The sequence below is a fragment of the Melanerpes formicivorus genome, unplaced genomic scaffold (genome assembly GCF_026170545.1).
Source record: "Melanerpes formicivorus ecotype bairdi unplaced genomic scaffold, bMelFor1.0.p_v2 SCAF_18, whole genome shotgun sequence".
NCBI classification, from domain to species: Eukaryota; Metazoa; Chordata; class Aves; order Piciformes; family Picidae; genus Melanerpes; species Melanerpes formicivorus.
Genome location: NW_027142370.1, coordinates 12,872,588 through 12,885,816, shown reverse-complemented (window position 1 = coordinate 12,885,816; position 13,229 = coordinate 12,872,588). Strand labels below are relative to the sequence as shown.

The 13,229-nt window shown below is 49.8% G+C and overlaps 1 protein-coding gene across 1 annotated transcript in view; it reads right to left on the bottom strand.

Moving 5' to 3' along the window:
* Positions 1-5,391, bottom strand: part of AFAP1 (actin filament associated protein 1) — a 105,304-nt gene extending 99,913 nt beyond the window's left edge. The window contains exon 1 of the mRNA XM_068149670.1: positions 5,282-5,391. The gene's annotated coding sequence lies outside the window, so the exon portion shown is untranslated. The remainder of the gene's footprint in view (positions 1-5,281) is intronic.
* Between the last annotated feature and the right edge of the window lie 7,838 nt (positions 5,392-13,229).

Sequence of the window (13,229 nt, the reverse complement as noted above, 5' to 3'; positions counted from 1 at the left end):
GGATGTTGCTTGCTGATGGGCTGACCTTGGCCACTGTGTTATGAAGCTGCCTCCCAAAAAGCCTTAGAATGTCCTGTGAAGGCCAACTCATGCCCACAAAACCAGCAAACTGCTTGATCTGAGACAGCTCCATCATTTCATGCAGGAATCAGAGAAGCCTGAACACACTTCTTTATTCCCCTAACATTTATGTGTGCAGATAACACCTCAACCAGCTGCATCAGCTCAATAATGCTAGGGCTGAGAATGAGATGGCAGAGCACCGGCTGTGAAAGGCCATCCCCATGGTTTATTGATGAGCCCAAAAGCACAGGGTGCAAACTGAAAGCTGCCTCCAGAGCTGCCACAGATGGGGAAAAACTTGTTCCTGGTTGCTTGGTTTTAAACAAAACCTACAGTAGCTCCCATTGTTTATTTGTTTTCCCCCCTCTAGACTAGACAGCATGTGGCTTACGAGCCTCACTGATAGATGCGATAAAGCTGCTGCCAGATCTGATTGATGACGGCTCTAGGAAATGCTGCGAAGGTCACACTGCAATTCCCTCTCTGCAGCTGCTCCTGCTAACCAATGCTACAGCCAAATAAAAGCTGGATCTGCTTAAATGCTAGTAACAGGGAAATCCCCTCCTTACCTTGCCTTCTCTTCCAGTTTTGAACTGGAATGCCACAAGCGTGTGTAACTGATGAGAGACCAGATAAGTTTCAACGAGATCCTTAAACACACTTTAATGGACACAAAAATCAAATGAAGTCCACCCCGAGCAACTGGCAGAGTTTGAAGCCAGTACATCATAGTTCAACATGACAGTGCCACCTTAGAGAGCTTTCACTCTTTGCTTTTCTGCAAAACTGAGCTAACACACCACTAGATACTCTCTGTGAAGCAGTGCTAGCTCTGCCTCTGATAATGTGAAGACATTAATTAAGCTCCTTTCTCAAAATCCATTGCTTTAAGTGAACTAAGCAAGCATGCTCCTTAAAAGTGGCTACCAGCTCAGGCTAAGTTCAGCAAGCCAGGACATCAGCTAGTCAAGCAGGACACCAAAAGCTTGGTTTCCATCAATGTTTAGATGTGATGAGGGCAGTGATAAGAGACTTGGGGGAATTCACAGACATATAATGACAGTCCCCTAATGAATAATGAATGCATAGTTAGTGCAACTCACAGCAATTACCTCACATACACAAAGTGCTGTATTTCTTGGGGGTAAAATGCTGTTATCTTTGAGGTATCAGCTACACACTCTGCATCACACTTGACACCACATGTGTACTCTTTTCTGGTGCTCATTATTAATGGATGGAAATAGTTTTATTCAGCGTTTTGTACTAATAAATGATTTTGGCACAACAGAACCAAGACCAACATGTGTCCCAGAGAAAGGCACCCTTCAGCAGCTCAAAGATACATGATGGCAGAGAGATGCTTGGCAGCAGAAAGCCCCCAGACAGTCAGAAAATCCCACCCCTATGTCACCACGGAAGGATTAATGCACTCATCTTTATTTTACAGCTTAGGAAAGAGATTTACATTAGACATTCCTGTATTTTACTGACAAACACACATCATCAACTTTTAAGATACCACTATGTGTTAAGAGAATATCTATACAAAATCAAACTTATTAAAGAAAGTCCTCTTAGAAGCTTCTTTCCTCAATTTCTTGGTAGACACTGGAGAAATACACAACAGATATTGATTTGCCCTTTCCCCAGCCTGGTGTAAGAGAGGTGATCACCATCATTAGCTCTGGACATTGCTCTGTGTTAAGGTTGCTCAGCACCCTTGAGCTGTCAAATCTTACCATGCACCACATGTCATGACCAACATTCTGTTAAGGTGGCAGAGGGATAGTGGATAGCAGACAAATCTTTTTTGGGCCACTCAGGATTTCATTTCTATCTGTATCTGAACACTAGGGCTCATGTCTCAAAGGCTTCATCTGCTATCTGCCATCAGTTATCCCTCCTTCAACAAACCCCAGTGATGTTCCTGCCTCACTAGGATCAGCATATGCTTCATGACCTGGAGAGTCAAGAGTCAGCTTTTAATCAGAGAGCAGAAGCAGTTTAACCTGTGTATGGCATTTTATGGTGCTGTTGTACACACAAAACAAAGCCTTCACACACACACAGGGGCAGGCGCAGCCCGAGTCACACTGTGTAACCCCTGAGTGATTGCAGCTGCATGTTCTCCTACCAGCTCACAGTGCTGACAGCCTGTTCTTGGTATTTCCTTATACAGGCACTCCCCAGAAAGAGATCTGGTATGATAGTAAAAACTTAAATATGCTGTAAAGCCAGGTTAGGATGCTTCACAGCAGGAAAGCTGACTCCTCCTGAATTTCAATAGACAACCTTAATAGATGGAGGAGGACATTCAAGTCTTAGCTTTTTCAGTCCTAGTTCAGAGGTCACAGTAGCTCTGCAGTCCTTTGGAGGATTTCTTTTTGTTGGGTTTGGCTATTAGAGTTCGACTGGGAGCCTGGTAACATTTTGTATTAGAGAATATTAACCTGGAGTGATACCTGCTGAGTGTGTGAGGCGCTCACCTGCCCAGCCCAGACAGATCCTGCGCCAGATGAAACACTCTATTTGTCAACAGACTGATGAATCAGAGGAAATTCAGGGTCATACTGGCAGCTAGGTGTCATTCACCTCTAAACCAAGCTGAATTGTGTAACTGAAAGGGATGCACAAACGCTTTATTTTTAGCTTCACGAAAACCATAGCACAGCACAGCCTGAACTAAACTCTGCTGGAGTTCGGACGTGTAAGTCCTTGCATCCCAGTTAGCCAAAGATCTCTTGCAAGTGACTGTAAAGCACATCCATTGCTGCTCCTCAGGGAACAAAGAGCACAGCTTTCAACAATGCAGTTAACCAGGCAGACTCCTGGATACCACACTCCCACTGCCCAGCGCATCAGACATCAAACTTCGGAAGACAGACGGAAATTGAATCAGTCGACTCCAGATTGCATAAACCAGCCCTAAGCTGCTGCCTCTTTGTCCTGGGGCAGTGTCTTGAGGAAGTCTGCAGTGAGCAGCAGGGCAGGACAATTCCTGATCTGACCTTACAGCAGGTTCTCTCTGCACCACTGAAAGGAGCAGCACAATTTGCCATGTGTGTACCAAACACAGTCTGCCCCAGTGTTTATTTGTTTATATCCCTGACAGTGTGGTGCCATACATTCGAGAGCTTCAGGAGGTGAAATTGGAAAACCTCCCTACAGAGAACACAAGATTTTAAGAGTGTGAGCAGCTGATCTATTGAAGTGTAAATTTTAGCCCTCCTTGTTGCCCCTGCTTCAAGAAACACTGCAGTTCCAAGCCCATAGATCTTCCAAATCCTTTCCCTTAAAAATCTAGCCAAGACCCAGGAGCACCACCTAAGCCTTTCAATCTTGCTGTCATATTTCCTGGGAAAGACCAAACAGTGCTACACACCACCAGCAGCAGTGAGTGTCTGCTCATTGTTCTGTGCACAGGCTTGTCACCATGATCACGGCGTGTTCAGATACACAAAGGAAACTGTAGATGCTGCTTTTCAGAATCCATTCCAAATTCTCCTCAAACCCACCTGGTGCCCTACAGCTGCAGGAAGACAGGGCAGCTCTCCCCCCAGCTCTAATGCAGCAGTCACTCCTCTCCCACCCCAGCTCCAAAAGGAAGAATGGATTATTGAAAAGGGGAAAGTAGCTCTGCCTATGGAAACCAGCAGGAGGCACAAGGGATGACTGAAGGGCACCAAGCGCCCATGGAGGAAAGCACTGATGGATGGATCCAGCTGGCTGCCAAGTTGCTCCCTTGTCCCCTTGCACCAACCCTTTCTGGAGAAGCAGGGGGAAAGAACTTCACACCACCACTATTTTCATGAAAGAAAAAAAGTGGCTCTGTAGCACTGGGAGCAAACAGAGACAGAGCACCTGCAAGGGCAAGATACTGGATATGGAAAACACCTCCCAGGCCATGCTGTGACATTTTTTCCCCCCATGGAACAAAAAAACACCACAAAGCTGCACAAAGAACAGCAGAATCCATCTGCTTAGGAAGCCCTGGCCTGCAGTACAACATTTAATTAGATCTTTCTGACTTTGAGATGTATCATTTTAGAGTCATTACAAAGGTATGAGTGAAAAAACAGGCAAAGACACACCAAGTGCTGGCATCAAACTGATCATGGAGGATGCAGAGGGGAGATTAGTGAATATTTCTCCCTGACATCTGCCTTGTCTTGCCTTGCCTTTCAGAGTGCAGCCTCGTTATCTGTACTGCCTTTCTGGGCAGGTGGCTGTGGGATGCTTGCCTGAATCCCCTCACCTCCTCCAACTCCACAGCCTGCAATCTCTGGAGCACCGTCTGCTTCTGGCTCTCTATCCAGCTCTTCTGCCGCCTTACTCTTTCCCTACCGCCTAAATCTTTGGCAAGATTCCTCTGCCCTCCACACAAGAGACACAAGCGCACAAAGCCGTCAAAGTTCAAATGCTGAGCTTCCCAAAAACTCAAATCAGGTCGCAGTGCAGGAGCCGCCGCCTGCCAACGGCAGCTGCTGGAGCTGTAACCTCCGAGACAGGAAATCAAGAGGAGGGGGCCGGGTGGGGAAGTCAATGGGACCGATCTGGAGGGATGATTCTTTTCGCCTTTGCCCTCAGTGAATCCAGGATTGTAACATGATGCAATCTCTCGGCTATGATGAAACGGGTTCGAATGACAAAGTCTGAAGAGAGAGAGAGCCCACCTCCTCCCACCCTAAAAACAGAAAACACTGCAACTCGCAGCTGTACAAAGCAGCGGCGCGGCTGCCAGGCTGGTACTTTTCGTCGCCAGCAAAGGATGCGAGTTTCGGGATGGCAAAGCGGGGCGGTGAGGTTCGTTGCGGGGGATTCCTCTTTGCTGGATTTCTGCGGGGTTCCAAGCCCGGGCAGAGGCTGCACCGCACAACGATGCCGGGGCCCGGCGGGGAACAGCAAGCTGCCGGAGCTGCCTCTGCCTGATGCCCGGGCTCCCTCCCAGCTTTTTCCATGTGCTTCTCCCGGCCAAGAAAACGAGCGGGACCATTTTTTTTTTCAAGCTTCCCCCCCCAGTAAGCCCACACTTTCCTAACACGGAGCTGCCTGGAGCAGCAGCAAAGACTCAGCAGAAAAAAAGAGCCCTTTTTATGAATACAGCCCTTCACCCTCCCTCTTTTTTTTTTTTCCTCCTCTTTTCCCTCCCCGCCTGTGGAACCGGAGAGAGAGAGATGCTGCCTAGATGCCAGAGCGGCAGCGGGAACCCTCCTACCTTTCCTGCCGTCCTGTCGCGGCTGCCGGCACAAAGCGGGGTCCGGGCAGCTCCCGGGCCTGGCGCAGCTCCGGCCGCGCAGGGCAGCCCCGCCGAGCGCAGCCAGCACCGCGCCGCGCCGGGGAGAGGCGGGGAAGAGGCGCGGAGGCGGTACCGGTCCGCCCGCTCCCACCGCCCCCGGCCGTGGGGAGGGGACACGGGGCGAGGCGGGGCGACAGGAACAAAGGCGCGGGGGAGCGGACCCGCCGTAGCCCCCGGGTGTAGGGCAAGGGGGCAGGCTGGGCTGGGGGGGGGGGGGGCAGGTGTGTGCGGTTGTCCCCGAGGGTGGGGTAGGGGGGCAGGTGTGGGCGGCAGCCCCCGAGGGTGGGGCAGGGGGGTAGGTATGTGCGGTTGTCCCCGGGGGTGGGGTAGGAGGGCAGGTGTGTGCAGCAGCCCCCGAGGGTGGGGCAGGTGTGTGCGGCAGCCCCCGGGGGTGGGGTAGGGGGGGCAGGTGTGTGCGGCAGCCCCCGAGGGTGGGGCAGGTGTGGGGGGCAGCCCCTGGGGGTGGGGCAGGTGTGGGCGGCAGCCCCCGGGGGCGGGGCAGGTGTGTGCGGCAGCCCCCGAGGGTGGGGTAGGGGGGGCAGGTGTGTGCGGCAGCCCCCGAGGGTGGGGCAGGTGTGTGCGGCAGCCCCCGAGGGTGGGGTAGGGGGGGCAGGTGTGTGCGGCAGCCCCCGAGGGTGGGGCAGGTGTGGGGGGCAGCCCCTGGGGGTGGGGCAGGTGTGGGCGGCAGCCCCTGGGGGTGGGGCAGGGGGGTAGGTGTGTGCGGTTGTCCCCGGGGGTGGGGTAGGGGGGGCAGCTGTGTGCGGCAGCCCCCGAGGGTGGGGCTGGTGTGTGCGGCAGCCCCCGAGGGTGGGGCAGGTGTGTGCGGTTGTCCCCGGGGGTGGGGTAGGGGGGCAGGTGTGGGGGGCAGCCCCCGGGCAGCGGGAGCAGGGCATTTCCGGGGGTGCAGAGCCTCCCCCTCGTGCAGGGGAGTCGAGGTGCCCCGCTGGGAATTGGATGATGTGGGCTTCTTGCCCTAGAGCAGCACATTCTGGGTCGGTGGAGGCTTTTTCGAAGTGTTCCAATATCGTAGAATTTTTATTTTGTTCGCAAAGCCCTTTAAGATCAAGTCCAGCCCTTAACCCAGCACTGTCAAGTCCACCGCTAAACACTGTCCCTCATCACCACGTCTACGCAGCTTTTCAGTCCTTCTAGGAATGGGAACTCCACCACTGCCCTGGTCGGGGCAATCCCAAGCACAAATCCAGGCTGGGCAGGGAGTGGCTTAAGAACAGCCAGGAAGGGAAAGACTTGGGGGTGTCAGTTAGTGACAAACGTCTTATGAGCCAGCAATGGCTGCTGGCAGCTCAGAAGGCAGGGAGAGCAGCAGGACAGGGAGGGGATTCTGCCCTTTTGCTGAGACCCCACCTGCAGCACCGCCTTCAGTTCTGGTGCCGCCAGCATAAGAGGGCCATGGAGCTGTTGGAACAGGTCCAGGGGAGGCCGTGAAGACAGAGGGATGGAGAACCTTCCCTATGGGGACAGGCTGGGAGAGTTGGGGCTGTTCAGCCTGGAGAAGGTTCCAGGGAGCTTTAGTCCAGCTGGGTGTTTTTCACTTCAGCTCCAACCTTTGGATGCACAAATGTTCTTTTGTAAGTAGTGTTTATGGAGCATTCTACAAGCTACTTCACCATACTGCACAGGCTTGTAGCCTCTGTTGTTGTACATGTGCATACATGTTGTACTTCTCTGCACACAATTCATTAAGCATCTTTAATTTTGGCAAATAAGATTTGGGTTGATCTGGCAGCGTTTGGTCTTCTGTCCTGTTTCTTCATCCTCAGTCTTTCCAAAATCACTCAAAGTAACAGGTTCAAACAGGGAAAATTCTCTTTATTCAGCATTTATACTCCCTGCCAACTAGGATATGCATGACATCTCTCTAGCCTAAATCAGGACTGCTGAATTTATAGCCCAACCTTGTCAGGACAAATTATTTACCCTAAAAGATCTCACTTATAGCTGTTCTCTTTCATGTATGCCTTTAGGTACAGGCAGGGAAGGACTTGCCTACTACATGAGCTTCTCTAACAGCAGCAGCCTGCTCCCACCTGCCTTTTGTTCATTAAGCTTGCTGGGAGCTGGCAGGAGTGGGGTTTGGAGTAGTTATAAGTAGTGATTTTTCTGGCAATATTAAAGGGCTTTGTCAGCCTTGGAAAATTAAACCATAGCTCCTCTCCTCCAGAATTCAATTGCTTTCAGATATTGCTGTCTTAGAGCTACTTGATTTGACTTGTAAAGCGTGATTGCTGGAGAGAACAATTCAGGAGGTTGACTGGAAGCACAGCCCCTGGCTGCTCTGGTGTGTGCAGTGTGATCCACACATCATGCCACTGACTGTTTCCAGTGAGCACATCCAGGATTTGGTGGCTTTACTGCCCCTTGTTTGATAAATTTTAATGCACAGATTACATTAAATAACACTTGAGTGTATAGGCTGTGCCTGCCCTGAGATGTTCTGTCTGAGAGGCTGTGAGCAGGGTGCTTGGTTACAGCAATACTGAATTTCTTTCACACAAGATGTCCTGAAGATGTTAAGAAGCTCATCAGCAAAGAAACAAGGATGAGAAATAGTCATCACAAGACTGGCAAGAAAATGAGGACTTTATACTCTATGCCAGATGAGGAAGTGAGATAAGGAGGAATTTGTCCTTAGGCTGTTGGAGAGAGTGGTAAACATTGCTTGTCTTCTGGTGGGAACTCCATAGGGACAAAAAATCCATCTATCACAAACATCAGACAGCACAAACAGTTCCTCTGGAAGAGAAACCCTCTCTAAAGATGAAGGGCTCAAGCATGGTGGTTTCAAATTCAGATTCTTAGTTCTCAGAGTACTGCATTTTAAAATGGCATTTCCCACCCCCAGCCCTGGGTTCATTCATTCCATAAGCTACTTCTGCTGCAAAATAGACCCTAGTGATCCGGTCAATTTCTTTCCCATGAGTCTTTAAACACTACTTAAATCCAAGTTTGAATGTACAGAATTAAAAGGAACAGCATATAACTCACCTCAAACATGAGAGCATCCAAATAAATCAGTTGAGCACTAAGGAGTTTCCTGCAGGGAAACTGAGGTCATATCATTAATGGGAACTCTCTGGTCCCCAGTAACTGGACGTCATAGTTTGCACCCAATAAACTTCTTGCACTAATCATCTTCTAACACAAAGCAGTAGAAGGCACATTTATATAAATCTCCCTGCTTGAAACACACATCCCCCGTGCTTGGAAAGGCACCTCTGAGCTTTAAGTACAAGACCAAACATTCAGGCAAGGTTGCAAACACCCTCTTTGTTCCCAAGAATGCACTATCTAGTGTAACCTCATTACTGGGGCCTCGACAGACTGGACAGATGGGCAGAGTCCAATGGGATGGCATTCAACAAGTCCAAGTGCCGAGTGCTGCACTTTGGCTACGGCAATCCCATGCAGAGCTACAGGCTGGGGTCGGAGTGGCTGAGAGCTCCCAAACAGAGAGGGACCTGGGGGTGCTGATTGACAGCCACTTGAATATGAGCCAGCAGTGTGCCCAGGTGGCCAGGAGGGCCAATAGCATCCTGGCCTGCATTAGGAATAGTGTGGCCAGCAGGAGCAGGGAAGTCATTGTGCCCCTGTACTCTGCTTTGGTTAGGCCACACCTTGAGTACTGTGTCCAGTTCTGGGCCCCTCAGTTTAAGAAGGACATCGAAACACTTGAAGGTGTCCAGAGAAGGGCAACAAGGCTGGGGAGAGGCCTTGATCACAAGCCCTATGAGGAGAGGCTGAGGGAGCTGGGATTGTTTAGCCTGGAGAAGAGGAGGCTCAGGGGTGACCTCATTGCCCTCTACAACTACCTGAAAGGTGGTTGTAGCCAGGAAGGGGTTGGTCTCTTCTCCCAGGCAACCAGCACCAGAACAAGGGGACACAGTCTCAAGCTGTGCCAGGGGAGGTTTAGACTCGAGGTGAGGAGGAAGTTCTTCACTGAGCGAGTCATGCGTCATTGGAACGGGTTGCCCAGGGAGGTGGTGGAGTCATCGACCCTGGAGGCATTCAAGGGGAGATTGGACGTGGCACTTGGTGCCATGGTGTAGTCATGGGGTCTGTGTTGATAGGTTGGACTCGATGATCCTCGAGGTCCTTTCCAACCTAAGTGATACTGTGATACTGTAGAGGTGGTCTTCACAAGCTTGAGTTAGGGCTTCATGAAGCAGAGTCACAGAATCATAGAGTGTTAGGGGCTGGAAGGGAACTCAAGAGATCATCCAGTACAATCCCCCTGCCAGAGCAGGATCACCTATACCAGATCACTTCGGAACTCATCTAGGCAGGTCATGGGGATGTCTTTATCTTCCTGTAGCCTTCTTAGCATTGGGCTGCCAAGAGAGGGAGTGACGCTGCTGTAACTGCCACTCTCTTCACTGCAGGATGATGACTGGGTTTAAATGCAGAAGGCAAGCTACAGCTTTTTAGAGCAAAAATCTTCTTCTGTTTCTTTGAAACTGAGACTTTTCTGTAAGGGAGACATCAGGGTTTCTACAGCTGCTTGAGGCATTTACAAACTCAGAACAAACATCTTTTACGTACAGCAAAAAGCTCCCAATAAAGGTTTCCTTTTCCTTTCCTGTCATAGGTTGTGAACCTCCTACAGCAAAATTCTGTTATTAATACACTATTAGCATCTTCATACATTTTTGTTAAGAGTATATTTTTGCAGTATGAGTCTTATTTTTCTTGGGTCCCACAATTTCCAGGTTCAGGGCTGGGGAGGGGAATCATGTTCTACCTATACTTTGGCAATTTGTCTCAGGAGTCTCACAGTGCTGAGTCTGTCTGTGTCCTAGAAAGCATTTCTGGCCTGCATCAGAAATAGTGTGGCCAGCAGGAGCAGGGAAGTCATTCTGCCCCTTTACTCAGCACTGTTTGGGCCACATCTTGAGTACTGTGTCCAGTTCTGGGCCCCTCAGTTTAAGAAGGACATTGAGACTCTTGAACGTGTCCAGAGAAGGGCAGTGAGGCTGGGGAGAGGTCTCAAGCACAGCCCTGTGAGGAGAGGCTGAAGGAGCTGGGATTGTTTAGCCTGGAGAAAAGGAGGCTCAGGGGAGACCTTATTGCTCTATACAACTACTTGAAGGAAGGTTGTAGCCAGGTGGGGGTTGGTCTCTTCTGCCAGGCAACCAGCACCAGAACAAGAGGACACAGTCTCAAGCTGTGCCAGGGGAAATTTAGGCTCAACGTGAGTAGAAAGTTCTTCCCAGAGAGAGTTGTTAGCCATTGGAATGTGCTGCCCAGGGAGGTGGTGGAGTCCCCATCCCTGGAGGTGTTCAAGAGGGGACTGGACGTGGCACTTGATGCTGCGGTTTAGCAGTCATGAGGTGTTGAGTGACAGGTTGGACTTGATGATCTTTGAGGTCTTTTCCAACCTTACTGATTCTATGATTCTATGATTTCCTATGAAACACCATTCACCTTTCTGCAGAAAGCAAATTGGAAACCAAGTGCCTTGCAGAAACTTCAAGAGGAATCCAGCAGCTTTCACACACTGCATGGCCCTCTCCTTACTCTCTGTGCAGCTGGGTCTTCTGTGTAAAGAAACTCTGCAAAAATCTTCTCTTCACAGAAAGATGTTATAGGTGAAGTACTTTAAATGAGGTCCTTCATTCCACTGCTAACTGCTTTTGAAGAAGGGAATATAAACTTTACAGATATTGGGGTTGTTTTCAACCCACCACATATGTTAACTAAGGATCTACATGTCTCTCTGTATAAACAGAATCACAGAAAGCTGCCACTTGGAAGAGACCTCCAAGGCCATCCAGTCCAACCTCTGACCCAGCACGGAAGAGTCACCACTAAACCATGTCCCTAAGCACTGGGTCCAGAGGTGCTTAAACACCTCCAGGGATGGTGACTCCACCACTGCCCTGGGCAGACCATTCCAGTGTCTGATAACCCTCTCTGTGAAGAAATATTTCCTAGCATCCAGCCTGAACCTCCCCTGGTGCAGTCCTTCAATGTCCCTATTGTAGTGAGGGTCCCAGAACTGAACACAACACTTCAGGTGTGGGCTCACCAGTGCTGAGCACAGGGGGATGATCACCTCCCTGTCCCTGCTGCCCACCCTGTCTCTAATCCAAGTCAGGATGCCATTGGCCTTCTTGGCTACCTGGGCACTGCTGACTCAGGTTCAACTGACTGTCAACCAACACCCCCAGGTCCCTCTCCAATTTGCAGCTTTCCAACCACACATCCCCAAGTCTGTACATGGCACTTGGTGCCATGGTCTAGTCATGGGGTCTGTGTCGATAGGTTGGACTCGATGATCCTCGAGGTCCTTTCCAACCTAAGTGATACTGTGATACTGTGATTCTGTAGCTCACCATGGGGTTGTTGTGAGCCAGGAGATGGACCTGGCACTTGGCCTTGTTAAACTCCATACAATGAGCCTTGTTGCAGCAGTCTAACCTGCCCAGGTCCTGCTGCAAAGCCTCCCTACCCTCTAGCACACACACCTGAGTGTGTAGCTAAAAGTGGTTACTTCCCATTCATATTTTTCCATCTAAGCTAAACAGAAGCAAAGAATCCTTCCTTCTGATCCTTCTGATTTCAGCTTTAGAAGAAATTCTCCATACCCTGCCCTTTGTGGTCTTGTGGAAGGAAGATTGCCACTGATCTTGGTGGGCTTAGCATTTAGCACCTGACATTTTCTAAATGCTATGTTAACACCCTTTCATTATTTGCACATGAAACCCCCAGCATCACTGAAAAAGCAGCTCTGTCTTTGGGTAGGACAAATTTAAAGCAATAAAATAATCCTAGTCTCATTGGTTTATTTATTCTTTTTTTAATTAATGTTGAACACACTGGGAGAAGATTTCCTGTAAATCTCACCTCCTTGCCCTTGCTGTCTTTGAATTCAAGCAAGTCTGAGCCAAAAATGGGAGCTCAGCCCTTCCCTACCTCTTTTCCCCCCCCCAGCATTGTTCAACAAGGTATGAAACTCTACACCTGCCCTCTCCTTTATCATCAAGATCAGGGAACAGGCAGTTCTCCAACCGATCACCTGTCAAAACAATGCCTGTGTGATTCTGCTGAAAGTCTCCACGGGTCAGACAAACATCCCAGGCTGTTCACAGAATCACTCAGGATCACAGGATGTCAGGGGTTGGAAGGGACCCAAAGAGATCATCGAGTCCAACCCCCCTGCCAGAGCAGGACCATACAGTATAGCTCAGGTCACACAGGAACACATCCAGACAGGCCTTGAAAGTCTCCAGAGAAGGAGACTCCACAACCTCTCTGGGGAGCCTGTTCCAGTGCTCTGGGACCCTTAACAGTAAAGAAGTTCCCCTTAGTGTTGAGGTGGAACCTCCTGTGCTGCAGCTCACATCCATTGCTGCTTGTCCTATCACAGGGAGCAAGTGGGCAGAGCCTGTCCATTCCCTCCTTACACCCTTTCTACAGTGCATCTTTGCACCTGCAGGAGAACACTGCCTCAAGCACTGGAAAAGCTCCTTTAAGTTCCTTCTTATTTATACTTTATTTACTCTTGAGCTGACTCCAGGTGATGCCACATCTCTCTATTTCACATGAGTAATTTTGTGATTCCTGCAAGAAAACTTGGCCATGTTTGCTTTTAATGATACTTTCAAAGACAACAAAGCTCTGCTCTTCTGCTCCAAAAGCTCTTTCCAGTTTTTCCACTTAACTCGATGATCTGGAAGGCTTTTGAAAGAAAAATAACTTATTTATGCATCTGTTTACCTTCTGGACAGCGTAAGGTAATGCTTGCCTTCTGGAAAGGGTTTGGAAGTCAAGGTCTGATGATGGAAAGCATAGAATCATAGAATCAACAAGGTTGGAAAAGACCTCAAAGATCATCAAGTCCAACCTG